Raw genomic sequence first — 17,027 nt, 5'->3', positions numbered from 1 at the left:
CATGCTGGGCAGAGGTAGACTTCTATGAGCAGCCTAACACTATATGCCCAGCAGGAAAACGAGCACACAGGTTATTCAGAATTCACTCACCTTCATTGGCTACTCAGGGTTTACACACAGTCACTGGTATTGGCTTACTCAGGGTTTACACACAGTCACTGGCATTGGCTTACTCAGGGTTTACACACAGTCATTGGCATTGGCTTACTCAGGGTTTACACACGGTCACTGGCATTGGCTTACTCAGGGTTTACACACAGTCACTGGCATTGGCTTACTCAGGGTTTACACACGGTCACTGGCATTGGCTTGCTCAGGATTTACACACAGTCACTGGCATTGGCTTACTCAGGGTTTACACACAGTCACTGGCATTGGCTTGCTCAGGATTTACACACAGTCACTGGCATTGGCTTGCTCAGGATTTACACACAGTCACTGGCATTGGCTTACTCAGGGTTTACACAGTCACTGGCATTGGCTTACTCAGGGTTTACACACGGTCACTGGCATTGGCTTACTCTGGGTTTACACGCAGTCACTGCTGTTGTTTTGACAGCGGCGGCTGAGGTCGTTGGTTTGGTTCACAGGTGGGTTCCATGCAAATATATATGTATATATATATGCCTGTATGTCGCTGTATTAATGGGCAGTATATATATGGGCCACAGTGTAAGGCACCTTGGATGAGGGCATCTATGAATCAGACGCATAATAAATGTTTTTTAAAAAGTGGGTCACAAGTACCTGAGGCACAACTGGGTTTGTGACCCTAATATGTGAACCCTGACCGCAGAGATGAACATAGTACGTTTAAAAATTCTTCCTTATGGAACACCCTATTTACACACCAAAAAACCGCCCTGAGCTTTGCACTTTGCCCGTTCCGCGCGCGCGACAGCATAAAGGGTGCGTAATTGATGAGCGCGTCACAATAGGGACCTCGCCTTCTGAACACAGAGCCGACCCGCTGGAAACGCACGCTGAGCGACTGAACAAACACGACGCAAAATCTCCTCGTAGCTTTACGGTCAAAAACATGTTCCATTAGTGGCCAGATTCAGTTCAATTATATTTTATTTGTATCCCGCTTTTTATTTTTTATGCAGAGACACTGCCACAAAGAGGCTTTACAAATGTATTTTAGGCGTAGATGTTCCGATAATTTTACTGTGGTTAAAAAATGTGAACAGAATAGGTCGATTTTTTTTTTTAACAACATTAGGTTTTTTCAATGTACATTATTAAGCCGAGCTTAATAATGTCTGTTGTTTTGAGTGGAGCGCTGTTTTTTTCTGCTAACTGGAAGGTGGGCGGTCGTGTCATTGTAAATGTTCACTGCTCCATTGGTGCGCTTTAATATTTTTCACTACGTGTGAAAAGTGACCTCTAAATTCGAGATAAAGATTTGGAACGTTCCTTGTTACAGCCCAGGTATTCATAATTAAATATATAATTTACGACCTTAGCGTTCCCGCCCCCGTTGTGAACTCGGTGTAAAACATGCGTGCGCGCTGCTATTGAATGTCTCTCCAAATAATTGCCGAGCCACAATAACACGAACGCCCGTGCCATATGGAGCCTGTGTAAGCGGAGGAACTGGGCGGAGGGCACGCCTCAGTGGATCTGAATACGCATTAAAAAGAACAGCGGTTTTTTTTTTCAGCCACTCGTCTCTCCCTCAAAAGAGCGGGGCGCTCGCGGGAGCTGAAGGGTTCGCGGCAAGGCGCTTCGTTCCAAATGAAGTCGGGTCTCTTGAAGTTTTAACACCCCGGCCGCTCGCCTTCTTCAAACGGCCAAACGTCCGCCCCCGTCATCGGTCTTGTTGTCTTTGTCTTCGCTAGAATATTATCGTTTTCTCTTTTATGAGGTGCAGTGATGCCGATTGGACATGACTGCCGGGAATGATTAATTATTCCGTGGACTTCAGAAGGAGCGCACTTTGGTGTTCAGAATTCAGAGCAGCCTGGCAGGCCTATTTTGAGGTGGTTGGGGCTTGTTTATACGGGCCAGGTCAGTTCTACGCCTGCCTGGTGTCTGTTTGCGGTGCGCGTGGATATCGAATCAAATTAGCGACGTGCTGCGCTGTCACCGATATTTCACATTGAGAATGTGGGTCATTTGAAACAGCTGCGGTTACTCTCAGTATCAGTGTCTTCTGCGCATCAGATGTTTTCTGCGGAGGAGCAAACGCCTGTTTTACAGAATACGTTCCCGTGTTTAATCAGTATTGCTTCATGTAGTTCTGTTTTTCCAGTACACATTTTTCATATCGACTTATGCATGTCCAAATGTCCTTACTGCCATGTCACAAAAACCCTTTATCGCCAAAAAGTTTTTTTTAGAATGTCTTCCATTGTTACACTATATTTGTATTGTATTAGGAATAGTCTTTCATTGTCGTATATATATATATATATATATATATATTAGGTTTTATCTTAGGTTTTTGTTCCATGTTTCAAATAAACTTCGTGATCGAAAATGTAGGCTACATTACACAAAAGTAGATAAAAGTAGAGCTCTATATGTGTATCAGACCCGAAGACAGCCATAGAAAAAGCAGTGTATTATGAGCCGGTCAGATGTTAAGCATCTCTGTATTTTCTCACGTGCTCCCATCTTGCACGTGTTCATATTGAGGAAATGTGTATTATCATATTTTGCTTTCTGCAACATCCCTATGTGACTCCTGTCTGGTCTGGAGCAGCAGCCCACAGATGGAGCTGAGCAGGGAACAGTGGGGCAGCAGCCCACAGATGGAGCTGAGCAGGGAACAGTGGTGTGGAGCAGCAGCCCACAGATGGAGCTGAGCAGGGAACAGTGGTGTGGAGGAGCAGCCCACAGATGGAGCTGAGCAGGGAACAGTGGAGCAGCAGCCCACAGATGGAGCTGAGCAGGGAACAGTGGTGTGGAGCAGCCCACAGATGGAGCTGAGCAGGGAGCAGTGGTGTGGAGCAGCAGCCCACAGATGGAGCTGAGCAGGGAACAGTGGTCTGGAGCAGCAGCCCACAGATGGAGCTGAGCAGGGAACAGTGGTGTGGAGCAGCAGCCCACTGATGGAGCTGAGCAGGGAACAGTGGTGTGGAGCAGCAGCCCACAGATGGAGCTGAGCAGGGAACAGTGGTGTGGAGCAGCAGCCCACAGATGGAGCTGAGCAGGGAACAGTGGGGCAGCAGCCCACAGATGGAGCTGAGCAGGGAACAGTGGAGCAGCAGCCCACAGATGGAGCTGAGCAGGGAACAGTGGAGCAGCAGCCCACAGATGGAGCTGAGCAGGGAACAGTGGAGCAGCAGCCCACAGATGGAGGTGAGCAGGGAACAGTGGGGTGGAGCAGCAGCCCACAGATGGAGCTGAGCAGGGAACAGTGGTGTGGAGCAGCAGCCCACAGATGGAGCTGAGCAGGGAACAGTGGAGCAGCAGCCCACAGATGGAGCTGAGCAGGGAACAGTGGTGTGGGGCAGCAGCCCACAGATGGAGCTGAGCAGGGAGCAGTGGAGGAGCAGCCCACAGACGGAGCTGAGCAGGGAACAGTGGTGTGGAGCAGCAGCCCACAGACGGAGCTGAGCAGGGAGCAGTGGAGGAGCAGCCCACAGATGGAGCTGAGCAGGGAACAGTGGGGCAGCAGCACCTCAGTCGTTAGCCTGCCCATCAGGAGTGATCCATCACTACCGCATCCCTGGAGCTTTTCTCTCTATCGCTCTCTCTCTCGCTCACTCTCTCTCTCTCTCTTTCTCTATACCTCTCTCTCTATCGCTCTTTATTGCTCCCTGTCTATCACACTATCTCTCTCTTGGTCTTTCTCTCGCTTTGTCTTTCTCTTTCTCACTCTGTTTGTCTCTCTGTCCATCTCTCTTTCTCTCTTTCTGTCGTATTTTGTTCTTACTCTTTCCTTCTCTCTCTCACCTTTTCTGTCTCACTCATCTTTTTCTCTCTGTCTCTCACTCTCTTCTCTGACTCTCACTCTGTCTCTTTCCTACCTCCCTCTCTCTCTTCCTCTCTTCCTCTCTCTCTCTCTCTGTCCTATTTGTCTCTGTCTGTCAGCCCCCCCCCCCCCCCCTCTCTCTCCATTGTGTTTTTTTCCTGTTTTAGATAGACCCCATTGTTGTAAATAGACTGGGGCATTTGGGGGGGGGGAGAGGGGGGGGCATTGGGGGCAAACAGAACATTGATGGGGGGTGGGTGTCCGTGAGATACCCCGACTCCGAGTGGCGTCTCTCCAGGGCTCCTCACGCTGATATGAGCACGGTGGGGGTGGGGGTGGGGGCTGGGCGGGGGTGTGGGGGTGTGGTGTGGGGGTGGGCGGTGGTGTGTGTGTGTGTGTGTGTGTGTGTGGCAGGAGGGGGGAGGTGTTGCGGGAGGCTAGGTGGCTGTGTTTTGTTTGGAGTCAGTGTGGGGTGTGCGCGTCTCTGTGAGAGCTCTGTGACAGCACGCTCCTCGTCGTCCTGCCAGGGAGGAGCCGCGTCGTCCGCCCGTCCGTCTCTTCCCGTCTCTTTTGTTGCCGGGGCGTTGCTAGGGCGCAGCATGTGAGTACCGCTAACTCTCTTCAGCGAGACCGCGGCGCGGCGCGGAGGGTCGTTTGCGTCGGTGGCTCCCGTCCTTCCTCTGCCGCTGTAGCGAGGGCAAATTAAAAAGAGAGAGAGGGAGAGAGGGAGAGAGGGAGAGAGGGAGAGAGAGAGAGAGAGAGAGAGGGAGAGAGAGAGAGAGAGTTGAGTGTGGCGGAGGGGTCGCCCACGTGCGTGGTGCTCACAAAAGAAAGGGAGCGTGTGTGCGTTCTTTTTAAATTCGCCTGAGCGTTTCTGCGTACGCCTCCCAGCTTCAACTTCAGTCGTTTCTCTGGAATTTCACTGTAAATTTTTCTCTGAATGTACTGATATGTGTCAGATTCACTAAATGCCTTTTTTTTAAATTTTATAATTCAGGAAAATATATTTTATGGCAGGTGGTCATGCTTTTGACTTCATTATTAAGACTGGAAAAAGCGCACGTGGGCAACGTTGGGTCAGAGAGTGACCGTGCAGCATGGTCCTGGGAAATGATTTCAGTTTTGCGGTGTATTCTCATTACAGTAAAATTATTTCACTTGTGAAGGATCCTGTGACTACACTTGATTATAAATTTGTAAAAATGTAACTTTAAGAAAAATACCGTGGTGTACTTAAACTGCTGCATATGTATGGTATAGAACAAGTTTTCCTTCCAAATTCTGATGAAGTTTGTTTATTTCTGTGCATTTATTTATTACATTGTTTATTTTTACATCCATATCATCTTCTTGATATATTAATTTATACCGTTAGGGAATAGTCAGACAGGTTCAGTCCCCCCCCCCCCCCCTTGGTTCAGTTTGCAATGAGGGTGTCTGTCACTGAGCCTACATTTATGGGGAAAATAACTTTGAATGGAAGGCTTGTGAATTATTGAGTCAGCTATAATGGCACGTTGATTGACATGTCAGGGACGGGGTATGGCACACGCACACACACGTCTCTCCCCTTTCTGTGTGAAGGTTTCTCAGTGGTGGCCCCAAGGCTCACGCCGGCATCATCCACATCCATTCAGGCCCAGTGTGTGCTGCTGCTAGCACTCAAGGCATCAGTAATTAGAGTGTAAACATGGCGATAAATTAATTTTTTATTGCTGCGCGTATGTTCAAATGAGCTGCTTTGACTGTACATACTGTAATATATAGTTTAATAATAGGCCTAATTGCAGTGTCTGTGAGGAAAGCATTTCGGATGAAAATTACTGTATTTTCCAGACCTGGGTCAAAAACGTATTTGTTTTGGATTCAAATACTTTTCTACGCTTTACTGATCTTTTCTTGTGTATTGGCACCAGTGAAATACTCTCAAAAAGTGCAAACCCCGCCTTCTGGTCATATTGGCAGGCTCAGTTACACCAGGCAAGATCAATAGAGCACAGAAAACGATTTGAATCCAAAGCAAATACTGTATGTATTTGACCGAGGTCCAGTATTTTCATAACATTTGTGGCTTTTAAAAAAAAATACGTTTAGCGGTGATTCCTGGCTTTAATACTGAAATGTATTCCAGTAATTTATGGGTAGTCATGTGACATTGTGAGCATGCCCCCTGGTGTGTATGGGACAGAATGGGAGCGTTGCTGCTCCACATTGTCGCCTGTAGGTGGCGCACTGCTCTTAGCCCCCCCCTCCTCCCCCTGTATCGGGATGCTCGGGTCCCATTGTGAGCGATTCTGGGAGCGTGAATACTGGACGGCTGCGCCGGTGGAAAGGGGCGGGGCTTCGAGCTGGGGCCGGTGGACACGCCCCCTCATTTTGGAGATGCGAGCGCGACGTTGCGCAATAAATAAGTAATGGCGCTGCATTCAAACCTCTCCTTATCAGGCACGACGGAGATCCAGTTTCCAACGAGCGCTTTTAAAAGGCCCATTCATCACCGCTTTCAAATTGCGCTTGTAAATTAGGGGGTGGGGGCTTTAAGGGCTTTTCAGAAGTGAAGCGGCCATTGACGTGGCCTAGCTTGGAAAGCTAGCCCGGCTGGGCGGAGAGCACCTGTATGGATCGTATCCGTTTCCTGTGAGCGGCGGAGACAGAATGAGAGAGCAGGCGGGTCCTTTCCCTCTCTCTCTCTCTCTCTCTCTCTCTCTCTCTCTCTCAGAAGTCAGGCTTCACCCCGGTCTTTTCTGTTCAGGCATGTGAGTCAGTCCAGATCGGGCGACAGGATTAGATTTCATGTGGGCGAATTCGGAGACTGTCTGAACCGCAGCTCACAAACCTCCCCCCCCCCCCCATCCGCCCCCCCCCCCCCCCCCCCCCGTCCCTTCAGCGGCTGGAGCCCGAATCATAGTTTCCACATAAGTTTGTTTTCCTTCGAAAACAAAGAGGTGCTAAAGTGTGAGAGGGCTGCCCTTCAGCCCGCGGAGCCCGGAGAGCCGTCTCCTCTCCCACAGTGGCCCGCCTAAATCGCAGTGGCAGGGATGGCACTGCTTTTTAAATGGCCCATTACGGGCTAGCCGAGAAGGAACAGAGGTCGAGCGAGGATGCGTTTTTACTGCTGCGTTCTCCGCGGCCGTATTGTAATGCGCAAAGCCCCCACGCTGTGTCATTGCTCTGTGTGTGTGTGTGTGTGTGTGTATGTGTGTGTATGTGTGTGTGTGTGCGTGTGTGTGTGTGTGTGTGTGTGTGTGTGTGTGTGTGTGCGCGTGTGTGTCTGTGTGTGTGCGTGTGTGTCTGTGTGTGTGCGTGTGTGTGCGCGTGTGTGTGCGCGTGTGTGTGTGTGTGTGTGTGTGTGTGTGTGTGTGTGTGTGTGTGTGCGCGCGCGTGTGTCTGTGCGTGTGTGTGTGTGTGTGTATGTGTGAGTGTTTATGTGTATGTGTGTGTTTGTGTGTGTGTGTGTGCGTGTGTGTGTATGTGTGTGAGTGTGTGTGTGTGAATGTGTGTGTGTGTGTATGTGTATGTGTGTGTGTGTGTGAATGTGTGTGTGTGTGTGTATGTATGTGTGGTATGTCTGTCAAACTCTGCCTGTTCTGCTAATTCAGACGTTTGCTGTGTGTTTGTTCAGCAGTGCCTTAGCACACTGGCCTTTGGGCCCTAGGGAAAGTTAGCTTCCCGTATCTGAAGTCTTTACACTGCACACATATTCTAGCTAATTCTATTCATCAGCAGTGTCATATAATGTACCTGCCATTTGAAAGTGGCTGTATGATAATGAGTTCGCCTGAAACCAACTCCTCTTTTGTTCACACAGAGACCTTAATGAGATAATGATTGGCGTACAAGGACACTTTCCACAGGTGCATCTCCAGAGCTTAAAGCCTGGAGCAAAGGCTATTATAGAGACACATTGAACTGCCTGTAAAGTAATGATACTGCCTTTGTGTGTGTGTGTGTGTGTGCGTTTACGTGTGTGTGTCTGTGTCTGTATGTGTGTGTGTGTGTGTGTGTGTGTGTGTGTGCATGCGTGCGTGCGTGTGTGTGTGTATGTTTGGGTCTGTATATCTGTGTCTGTGTGTGTGCGTGCGTGCATGTGTCTGTGCGCAAGTGTTTGTATGTCTGTGTATGTATGTTTCTGTGGTATGCCTGTCAAACTTAACTTGTTTGCGCATTCAGAATTTTATGGCTCATATATACAGTATTTTACGGTACAATTATTGGCACTCATTCCAACTGTGTTAATGCAGTCATCTGTAAAGGCTGTCCCTGCGCGTGTCTGTATTATTTATCAGGAAAACCCGAATGCATAAGCTCTCAGGAACCTAGAGTACCTTGTTTCGGTGAATCCAATGATTATCGTCTTTGTTGGGAACCCGGTATTGAATGAAATTTGATGAATTATTTCTCTTTTCCGTTAATACTGTAAGTATCGATATGCAGATGCGCGGCATGTCGTGGCACAAAACATGCTCACGATTCTGACCGTTGGGCCCTAGGGCCCCTTGAGTTCCCATTGGTCGACAGTGTGCAGCGGAGGCCATTTTCTCCCAGGAACGGCAGGTGTCGCGGTGAGCCCTGATTGGCCGATCTGAAGCGGACAGACAGGCTGTCCTTCGGGTGAAGGACATTAAGGCCGCGTGAGCTGCTGTGGTCTTTGATGGTATCAGGCGTTTCCGTCTGAGGAACCGATCGCGGCGGACGGAGAGCGGACTCAGTTTCTCCTTTTTCACCCGGGCGGGGTTTGGGCCGTTGGAGAGGCTCTCCTGAGGCCTCGTCAGGCTGTGGGGTTTTAAAGCCTTGTGTTCGGGTCGCTGGGAACGGCTCCGCGTTCCCGCGGCCAGAGCAGACTGCACCGGGTGACTGAAGGAGAAGGGAAAGCGTGCGAGAGAGAGCGAGGGAAGCTGCAGCTCCGAATCACATCAGATCGGCTCTGTTTGTGCGGCGCTTTCTACAGAAAACTGTCACAAAGATGCTTTACCGAGTAGCAGGAAAAAGAGGGGAAACCAGGCCTTAAAACCCCCAAAGAGCAAACACATGAGGTGGAGCAAACTCCCCCAGTGGGGGGGGCTTCGCGAGAAAAAACTCCCCGATGGGAAAAAATCTCCAGAGGAACCCGGCTATAGAGGGGGAACCCATCCTCCACTGGCCGGCCTTATCGCGTGGAACCGCTAATTAAGCTATGAAGCGAATTAAAGTAAAATAGTGCTGTTTTTAATTATTTTGCCATTCATCGTGTGCAAGTCTGGGAGTATATGGAAAAGCAACGTACTCATTCATCCATTACATGCTTGTGAATTCATGCAAATACTATCTTTAGAAATGTGCACTTGCTGTGTTTGGCATTTTTTTTTTTTATTAATATATATTTGTAATTTAATTGAATGCGTTTTTACACGAATGCTTAGCTTTTGAGATGAATATCATCTCTCTTCGGTAAAGATGAATATCGTCTCTCTATGGACAGTTGAATTACTCTGTAGCCAACTGTCCTCTGTGCACTTTTTCCTTGGGCATGCCTCTCCTGCGGAACTACAATTCTGCATCATTTCTGTTAATTAAATGATTTCCACAGAAATGCACAGCTTTGCTGCCTTGTGCCAAGGCATTGTGCTGGACGTAAACAAACCTGGGTCATAAACAGGGAGGAAATGCGCTCCATAATGTCACCGTCCCCTCCCTCCCACCCCCCCCACCCCCCCGGCGAGCATCGCTCTCTCCTAATTAACACTCGCAGATATCTGCCAGGCAGCCAGGGCTGAGTGACAGCCTCAGATGGGGGGGCGGGGGGTGGGGGGGAGTTTATTAACTACCCCCCCTGCCCCCCCCCCCCCCCCCATCCCCACTCTCCTGGGACCCTTCAGTGCTTTCGCTGTTCTGTGCCAGCAGACCAAGAAAACAACAGAAAATAAATAAATAAAAAAGCGGAGAGCGAGAGTGAGGGAGAAGCTGGTGGCTACCGGGGCCCGTTTGGACTGTGTCCTGCATGCTCCTGGGAAACAGCGGGGGGGGGGGGGGGGGGGGGGAGCCAATCAGAGGAGACCGGACTGAGCCTGCTGTGGGTGGAGTGGCTCTTAGAGCAGGCTCATGTTCCCTGCTCTTATAAGGCTCCTCGTCCCTACGTTTCCTGGCCCTGGTAAGAGACAGCTACCACACTGTGTGTGTGTGTGTGGGTGGGTGTGTGTGTGTGTATGAGTGTGCATGTGTGTGTGTGTGTGTGTGTGTGTGTGTGTTTGTGTGTGCGCGTGTGCATGCGTGTGTGTGTATGTGCCTGTCTGTCTGTGTGTTTTTCTCTGTGTGTGTGTGTGTGTGTGTCTGTTACTGTCTTGTCTGGTTACTGAAGCCGTTGTGCGTTTGAAGTGAGCAGACAGTCAGGCGGTCTTGTTTTGTGAGCTCCTGGTCTAATTTATACAGACTGTGTGTTCACTGCATTTGCAAGGAAGATGGGATGCTTATGGGCAAGGATTACATGGCTTGCTTTGGTTTTTCAGTGAACTGCTGAAAAACTGTTTTCCTTCATATTAGGAAGTGGCACTTTTGATTTAAAAAGCCAGTTTTTCTTTTTTATTATTATTATTATTATTATTATTATTATTATTATTATTATAATATTACATTTTTAGGGACAGCTAATCATACTCGTAATCACATTGTGCAGATTACTCTTCCTTTAAATGGCTTTGCGTGAAACCCTTCATCATCATCATCATCACAGTCCAGTTGCTGTAGTGAAACACTGTTTATTCCCGTACTGCTGGGGTAGCCCTTAGCTAATGCATCATTGTTTCAGACTTTAATGGGTTAATCCTATCGACTGATTTTTCAGTCAATCATGTTTGGATTTAATAGAGATTGCCTGGTCAATCCATACGGCAGAGGGGATTTTTTATGACATAATGCACTTTTGCAATGGAGTGAAGCTTTCTCCAAATGGTAAAATCATTTGCGTGTGTACATGCATGTAGAAGTACTTACCAACCGGTAAGTGCGGCAGTTTAGGCTTTTAGTCGTTTAAAATGCAAGGTGCACGTCTGTACTTAATGTCCGTGTTTTTTTTTTTAGAATAACTTAGACCATAAGTGTCCCATGTTTAATTCATGCTCTCTCTATCTAGTTTCATTTTTTTAGTGAGCAGAGTGACTGTTGAATGAGAAACCTTTATATTATTAAGAGTCAGAAGACGATGAATTTTTCATTTATGCCAAGGTCAAGTCTGGTTAAAGGGTTTGTTTTATACTGCATACAGAGGCCTGGAATTGCAAACTTTATAAAGAAACATGAAAGTCCAGAGACATAATCAATCCATCCGTCCATCCTCCCATTGTTTATACCCGCTTATTCCTGGTCAGGGTAGTGAGAGGTGCTGGAGCCTATCCCAGCATGCACTGGGCCAGAGGCAGGAATTCATCCTGGAAGGTCCAGAGATTTAATGAAAGTACATATTAGGGAATCACAATAAAGAACATGCAGTTGAATGCTGAAGAATGCAAGCATGAATAAGGGTTACAAAAATTGAATAATTTTTTAAAATCACAAGCAACACAAACAAGCGAGCTGGTGGTCCTTTGCTGGTGGCCCTTGATGATGACATCATCATTGCCCAACCCACCTGTGATGTGGGAAAGGTTGGAGCAAACAGCTTTCCTCTTCTTCTCTGTTGCGTGTTGCAAATCTGTTCTCCACCCTCATTGAAACATGCTCGGCACTGTCTTAATCAGAGAAGATGTCTCAAATGGAGAACACTGAGGAGGAGGAGGGGCCTGAGGGCGATTCTGGAAATGTCTTGCTTCGGCCTGCTTTGACCCTGGGGTTACATCCAATGGAATCGTCCTCAGAACGACGCTCTTGGAACATATTTAATAAAGGCAGCACACGGGGGAGGCAGTGTGTGTCGAATGCACAATTTGGAGAGATCTGTGGCAGAGGAGATTCCCCTTCAGAATTTAAACCGCCTCTTCTTACAAATCTAGTTAGGTCTCTTAGCGGCTGTAAAAAGAATATGAGTCTTTTCCACCTTCCTGAATGGCTCGATAACCCCAAGAGAAGACAGTCATATCGAATAAAAAGTTTTCTGTTTTAATTTACTTTTAAATACTCTGCAGTTACTTCCGTGAACGTTTATGAATAGTAAAAACATGAAATACATTTTTTAAAGGTGTAAATAAGGTCACGCTACAATGGTGAAATTGCAGAAGAACTTGCATCGGAAAACCATATTCACCTGCAGGCATTCAAAATGGATGAAAACTATTTTTCTCGTACCTCCACCCTAATCCTCCACCCCCTATTGTTTCTACATCTCACACCTGTTTCTCAAATTAAGAAAGCTGTGGTGTTTTTTTTTTTTTTTTTTTTTTTTTTTTTTTTTTGGAAAGATGAAGTATTTTCAGAAATTGTGAATCATCTGCATTTTATGTTTGACTAAATGGGTGGAACCCGAGAATGGCATCTGTTTTAATCCAGTACATAATCCATATGAGAATGCAAGGCATAAACGAAACCAGCGTAGTGAAAATCAGCTTAAGGAAATGAAATCAGATGCAGACTTGTGGAATATGTAATGAAGGTGTGCCATTTGATTGGAGTTTTAATGAATGTGAAAATCCTTGCTTTTTCAGTTACCGATCGCCACAGTTCACTGGTCTGAAACGCCGTCAGTTGACACCGGAAATATTAAGCTTTGATAAATATTATTATCGTTTTGTCCCTTTCTTGTGAGTAATGGAGATTATTTCCTGGAACAAAACATGAAAATAAATCATTTTCCATCTGCATATGCGTTTGCTGTATAAATGAGAGCGAGGAGCGGTTTTCTTTTAGATAAATTTATCTTAGCGTTGCTAGTGTTAGAATTATAGTTAAGCTCTACTGCATACCACAGTGTGGCTACATCATATCATATCGTAGTGTAGTGTTGATGGACAAGGAATTCGAAGGCAAAGGCTGCCTATTTGACATGCAGTCACTGAGATGTGCCACAGTTAACAGCTTCATACGTGGGTAATATTTTTATTTTTTATTATGTCCGCACCACACGTTCGTCAAAGAGACTGACATCCCTGCCGCGAAGCTGAACTCTTTCAAAGGCAAAGAAGAGTTGTATGTATGGAGATACAGATTATCCCCTGTGGAGCCCACTAGCACCTCACTTATCCCATAAACTGCTTAGTGTGATGCGAAGGTCATTGGCTGATTTTTCTAGGGGGGGAGGCAGTAATGGTCTCTTTCTCAAATAATTGACCTGTAGCCTTGGCCCTTGTCAATCGGGGGCAGTCTGCCTGACCGTATTGTAATAACTGTTCCTCGTTGAGTTCCACTGGGCTAAATGTGATGTGATGAGATGAACGCAGGAAACGAGAGCAGGGTTTTTGTTTTTGCCCCGTGGAGTTCATTTGTTCTCTGCCTCTGGGCTAGTCTGAAAGGGTTGGATGATGTTATTCTATAGTACATCAGGGGCTCTTAAACTTTTTAATATACCCACATTAGACCCACATTAGAAATCTACTATATATACTAGCATAGCCTAGTGGACTACAGACTCCTTCCGGGACCCACCTCATACAGTCTCACAACCCATTTTGGATCCCGACCCATAATTTAAGAAACACTGTTTTGACAGATGGCGAGATGTCAGGGAGGTGCGTAATCAGGGGTAACACCTTCCTAAGAAAAGGGTCACACAGGATCTCCAAATGACTTTGTGGCCAAAGTGTGTGCAGGTAGTGCCCAGAGTGTGTTCAGGGCGTGGTCAGGGTGTGGCCAGGGTGTGTTCAGGGCGTGGTCAGGGTGTGTCCAGGGCGTGATCAGGGAGTGCCCAGAGTGTGTTCAGGGCGTGGTCAGGGCGTGTCCAGAGTGCATCCAGGGCGTGGTCAGGGTGTGTCCAGGGCGTGGTCAGGGTGTGTCCAGGGCGTGTCATGGGTGTGTGCAGGGTGTGTCCAGGGTGTGTGCAGGGCGGGTCCGGGGCGTGTCATGGGAGTGTTTAGGGTGTGTCCAGGGTTTGTGCAGGGCGTGTCCAGGGCGTGTCCAGAGTGCATCCAGGGCGTGTCATGGGTGTGTGCAGGGCGTGTCCAGAGTGCATCCAGGGCGTGTCATGGGTGTGTGCAGGGCGGGTCCGGGGCGTGTCATGGGTTTGTGTAGGGCGTGTCCAGGGCGTGTGCTGTGTGCTGTACGTGTCGAGCCTCTCACCCTTGCCGTGTGGGGAGGTGGTGTGAACCGCGGACGCAGTCAGACTCAGGCCCTCTGCTTAGTGTCAGTCGGGGTGTGTGTGACGTGGCAAAGCCTCAGCAGCGCCGACGTGCCTGCTTCCGAGAAAACGGAAAGGGCCGGAAGAATTTTATTTTTCCACACAAGCGGCGACTGAAAATAAACAGCACCGACACCAGAGACCAAGCGCCGGGAAGAACTCAACACCCTCTCCCTCCGCCCAGCTCCACCACAAATAAAATCGTTTTGCGCGAGCGTGTATTTCTGTAATAAGTGTGTTCGTGGAGCAGAACCGGCCGCAGAAGTACATTTGATTGTGGGAAAAAAAAACAAAAAAAACTTCAGTTAAGAATTCAGCTGCCTCGCTGAAGTGTTAGATTGCTATTGCAGATTTTATATTTGGTTTTGACAAAGACAAAAGAGCAATGCTTAACACAATAACTTAAAGAAAGAGTAAAATAATAAAAGCTTATGAAACATTTCAAGCTTGCTGAGTCACCCGCTGGTTTTTATTTATTTATTTTTTTCTTCTGGTACAGAACAGAATCAATGGCCTGATACCCTGGGGCGGAGATGGATGTATTTTGTCATGAATATTTACGCACGTTCACAGCTGTACTCAGACCAGTAGCACCCTCAGCGTTGATTAGGATGATGCAGGGCCCGGGCCCCAGCTGGCCAGGAGCTGGGAGCCTCTGAGGAGCATTCTGGAATCTGGGGGCGGGGCTTATTTATGTGGGCGGCGCTGATGACACGCGCCCCGCCCAATCAGTCTCCTCCAGCCTCTGTGCCCTGATGACACGGCCCTGTGGGACGTCGCCGTGGGGGGCCTGTTCATCGGACGGCAGAAATCAACGCCAAACAGTAATTTCAGAGCTGGCACCTGTGCCATCCCTGGGCGCCACCGCTCGCCTCGTTCTGCTCTGACCTGTCGTTGGCACGCTGTCAGGGGGGGTAACGTGATATAATAATGTGTGTGTGAAGAGGCAGGAGGCTTAGCCGGGAGTATTAACTGCCACAGGATCTCTACTGGTAATTCAGGGGAGGGCACAAGTGCTGTAAGCCTTCACGCACGCTATCATTAGGCCTATTCTTGAGGCTTTGCAGATCCAAATCACACCTTGACACACTGAAAGTATTGCCTGTGCCTCTGTGACTTGATCCTGCTGAATGTAACCCTGGCATGGCGTAAAGGGCACCTAGAGATGCAGTCCTATTGTAGTAGCTTGTTCTTTCTCACTGTGGCTGAAATGTCCAGATTCAGACCAGCGGTATAATATTTTGGTATGGAATTGGCATTGATTTTGGTCTTTGATTGGCTAGTACGAGTCCAGTATTAATAGCCACACAGTAGTCCCACCCACTTCGGGGTTCACAAAGCTTCACTACCGCATCCCTACATTCTGTGGAATCTTGAGAAGTGAATTCTCTCCGGCAAACTTTCCCCGACCTGACCTGATCCTTAAAGAGTTGTCTTTGTTTCCCGGAGCAGCGATAATGGAGGAAGTTGCCGTGGGTCTTCTATCGGACATCCGTCCAGTTCTGCCCGCGCTGACTGACTTTGTCTTTGAGACCTTTTTCGCCTCCAGGATGATCCAGATTGGACGCGTGGTCTAATGAGGGAGGCCTTGCAGCTCCAGTGTTGGGGTGGGGGGGTGGGGGGTGGGGGATGAGCAGTGAAAGGCCAACATCGAGCTCTCAGGCCTTTCAATAGGTTACGGGGCCACGAGAGCCCCTGCATAATTTACTGCATTATTTATTAATTCGGCTGTCAGGCTCGTCCCATCCGTTCGTGCATAATGCATGACCTTCATTTGCCCTACTCATGCTCTTGTCTCTCTGATGATATATTGATCTTCCGGTGTTTGTGGGGAACTGTGGGTTGGGAGCGTCGCAGAACAAACCAACCACTCGGCTATCTATGGAAAAACTATGGAACAATGCTAAAGGCCAGTTCATCGATTTTTAACGTTGGAGTGTGGATTGTGGAACCAGCCCCACAGCCTCGATGGAGTCAGTGAATCGAATCTGGATTATCTCTGTGTTTGCAAAACGGTCTCTGGATGGATCTCCAGCTTTTAATTATGTTTGGTGCAGTCAGCTCAACTTTTGAGTTGGAACGAGTTGCATTTCCGGGTTTGTTTCTGTAAAAGTATCACGGTTGTACAGTGCATGTGTACATTTGTGATTATTGCCCTCAGTGTGTTTAATGGGTCCATTGGACCTGATGTGTGAGCAAGGTTTTTTTGGACTACCTGCAGTTCTGTGCGATAAAATCCCCCTTTTTACCAGTTGAATAGCAGTGTAATGCTATTCATAAATGCTTGTTTTGGGAAAAGAATAATACGGTGCCTGTATCCCCAGCCTGAATAATAATTAGTATTTAATGATTGACACACAGGCTTGACTGGAAATTTCCTAGAAATTGGCAAAATAATTCCCTTTGATGGCAGGTGACAGAGGCAATTTGAAAATTGCAGTGACAACTTTCTGTGACAGTTGTGGTCCAGAATAAATATGGGACAGAACATAAGTCCTGCAATGCAGAAACAAGCCCAACTCATCTCCTTCTGTCAATATAGCATTGCAAAATAACCCAGCGCTCATAGCTGGCGTCACCTGTTATTCTGAAGCATGTGACCCACTGGGATTTAAAATTGCAATACCATCAACATCCTCATGGGGTCTCCGTGAGCCCCGGATTACCTGACAATATTACCAGTAGTGGTTAATTGTGACCCTCGTAAAGGCCATTTTTTTCACATGGATAGGACGAAAAGTGGACGCGGATAGAATATCAAACAAAAACAAGTCTGATGGACCAAGTGCGCCAGTGTCTGCCTTGTACACTGCATACAGGTCAATTCAGCACAACTCCACACAGTTTGCATTTTATCTATGCACAAGG

General features: G+C 47.8%; 1 protein-coding gene across 3 annotated transcripts in view; it reads left to right on the top strand.

The window, feature by feature from the left end:
• Positions 1-17,027, top strand: part of LOC118214515 (E3 ubiquitin-protein ligase Midline-1) — a 114,016-nt gene that overhangs the window by 39,375 nt on the left and 57,614 nt on the right. The window contains exon 1 of one of the 3 annotated variants that reach the window (XM_035394525.1): positions 4,391-4,526. The exons of the other annotated variants lie outside the window; for them this stretch is intronic. The gene's annotated coding sequence lies outside the window, so the exon portion shown is untranslated. Of the gene's footprint in view, positions 1-4,390; positions 4,527-17,027 lie in introns of those variants that run through there. 3 annotated transcript variants of the gene reach the window in all.

Source organism: Anguilla anguilla, chromosome 15 (assembly GCF_013347855.1).
Source record: "Anguilla anguilla isolate fAngAng1 chromosome 15, fAngAng1.pri, whole genome shotgun sequence".
NCBI lineage: Eukaryota > Metazoa > Chordata > Actinopteri > Anguilliformes > Anguillidae > Anguilla > Anguilla anguilla.
Note: the sequence above shows the minus strand (reverse complement) of the source record. Positions and strands in the feature narration are given on the sequence as shown.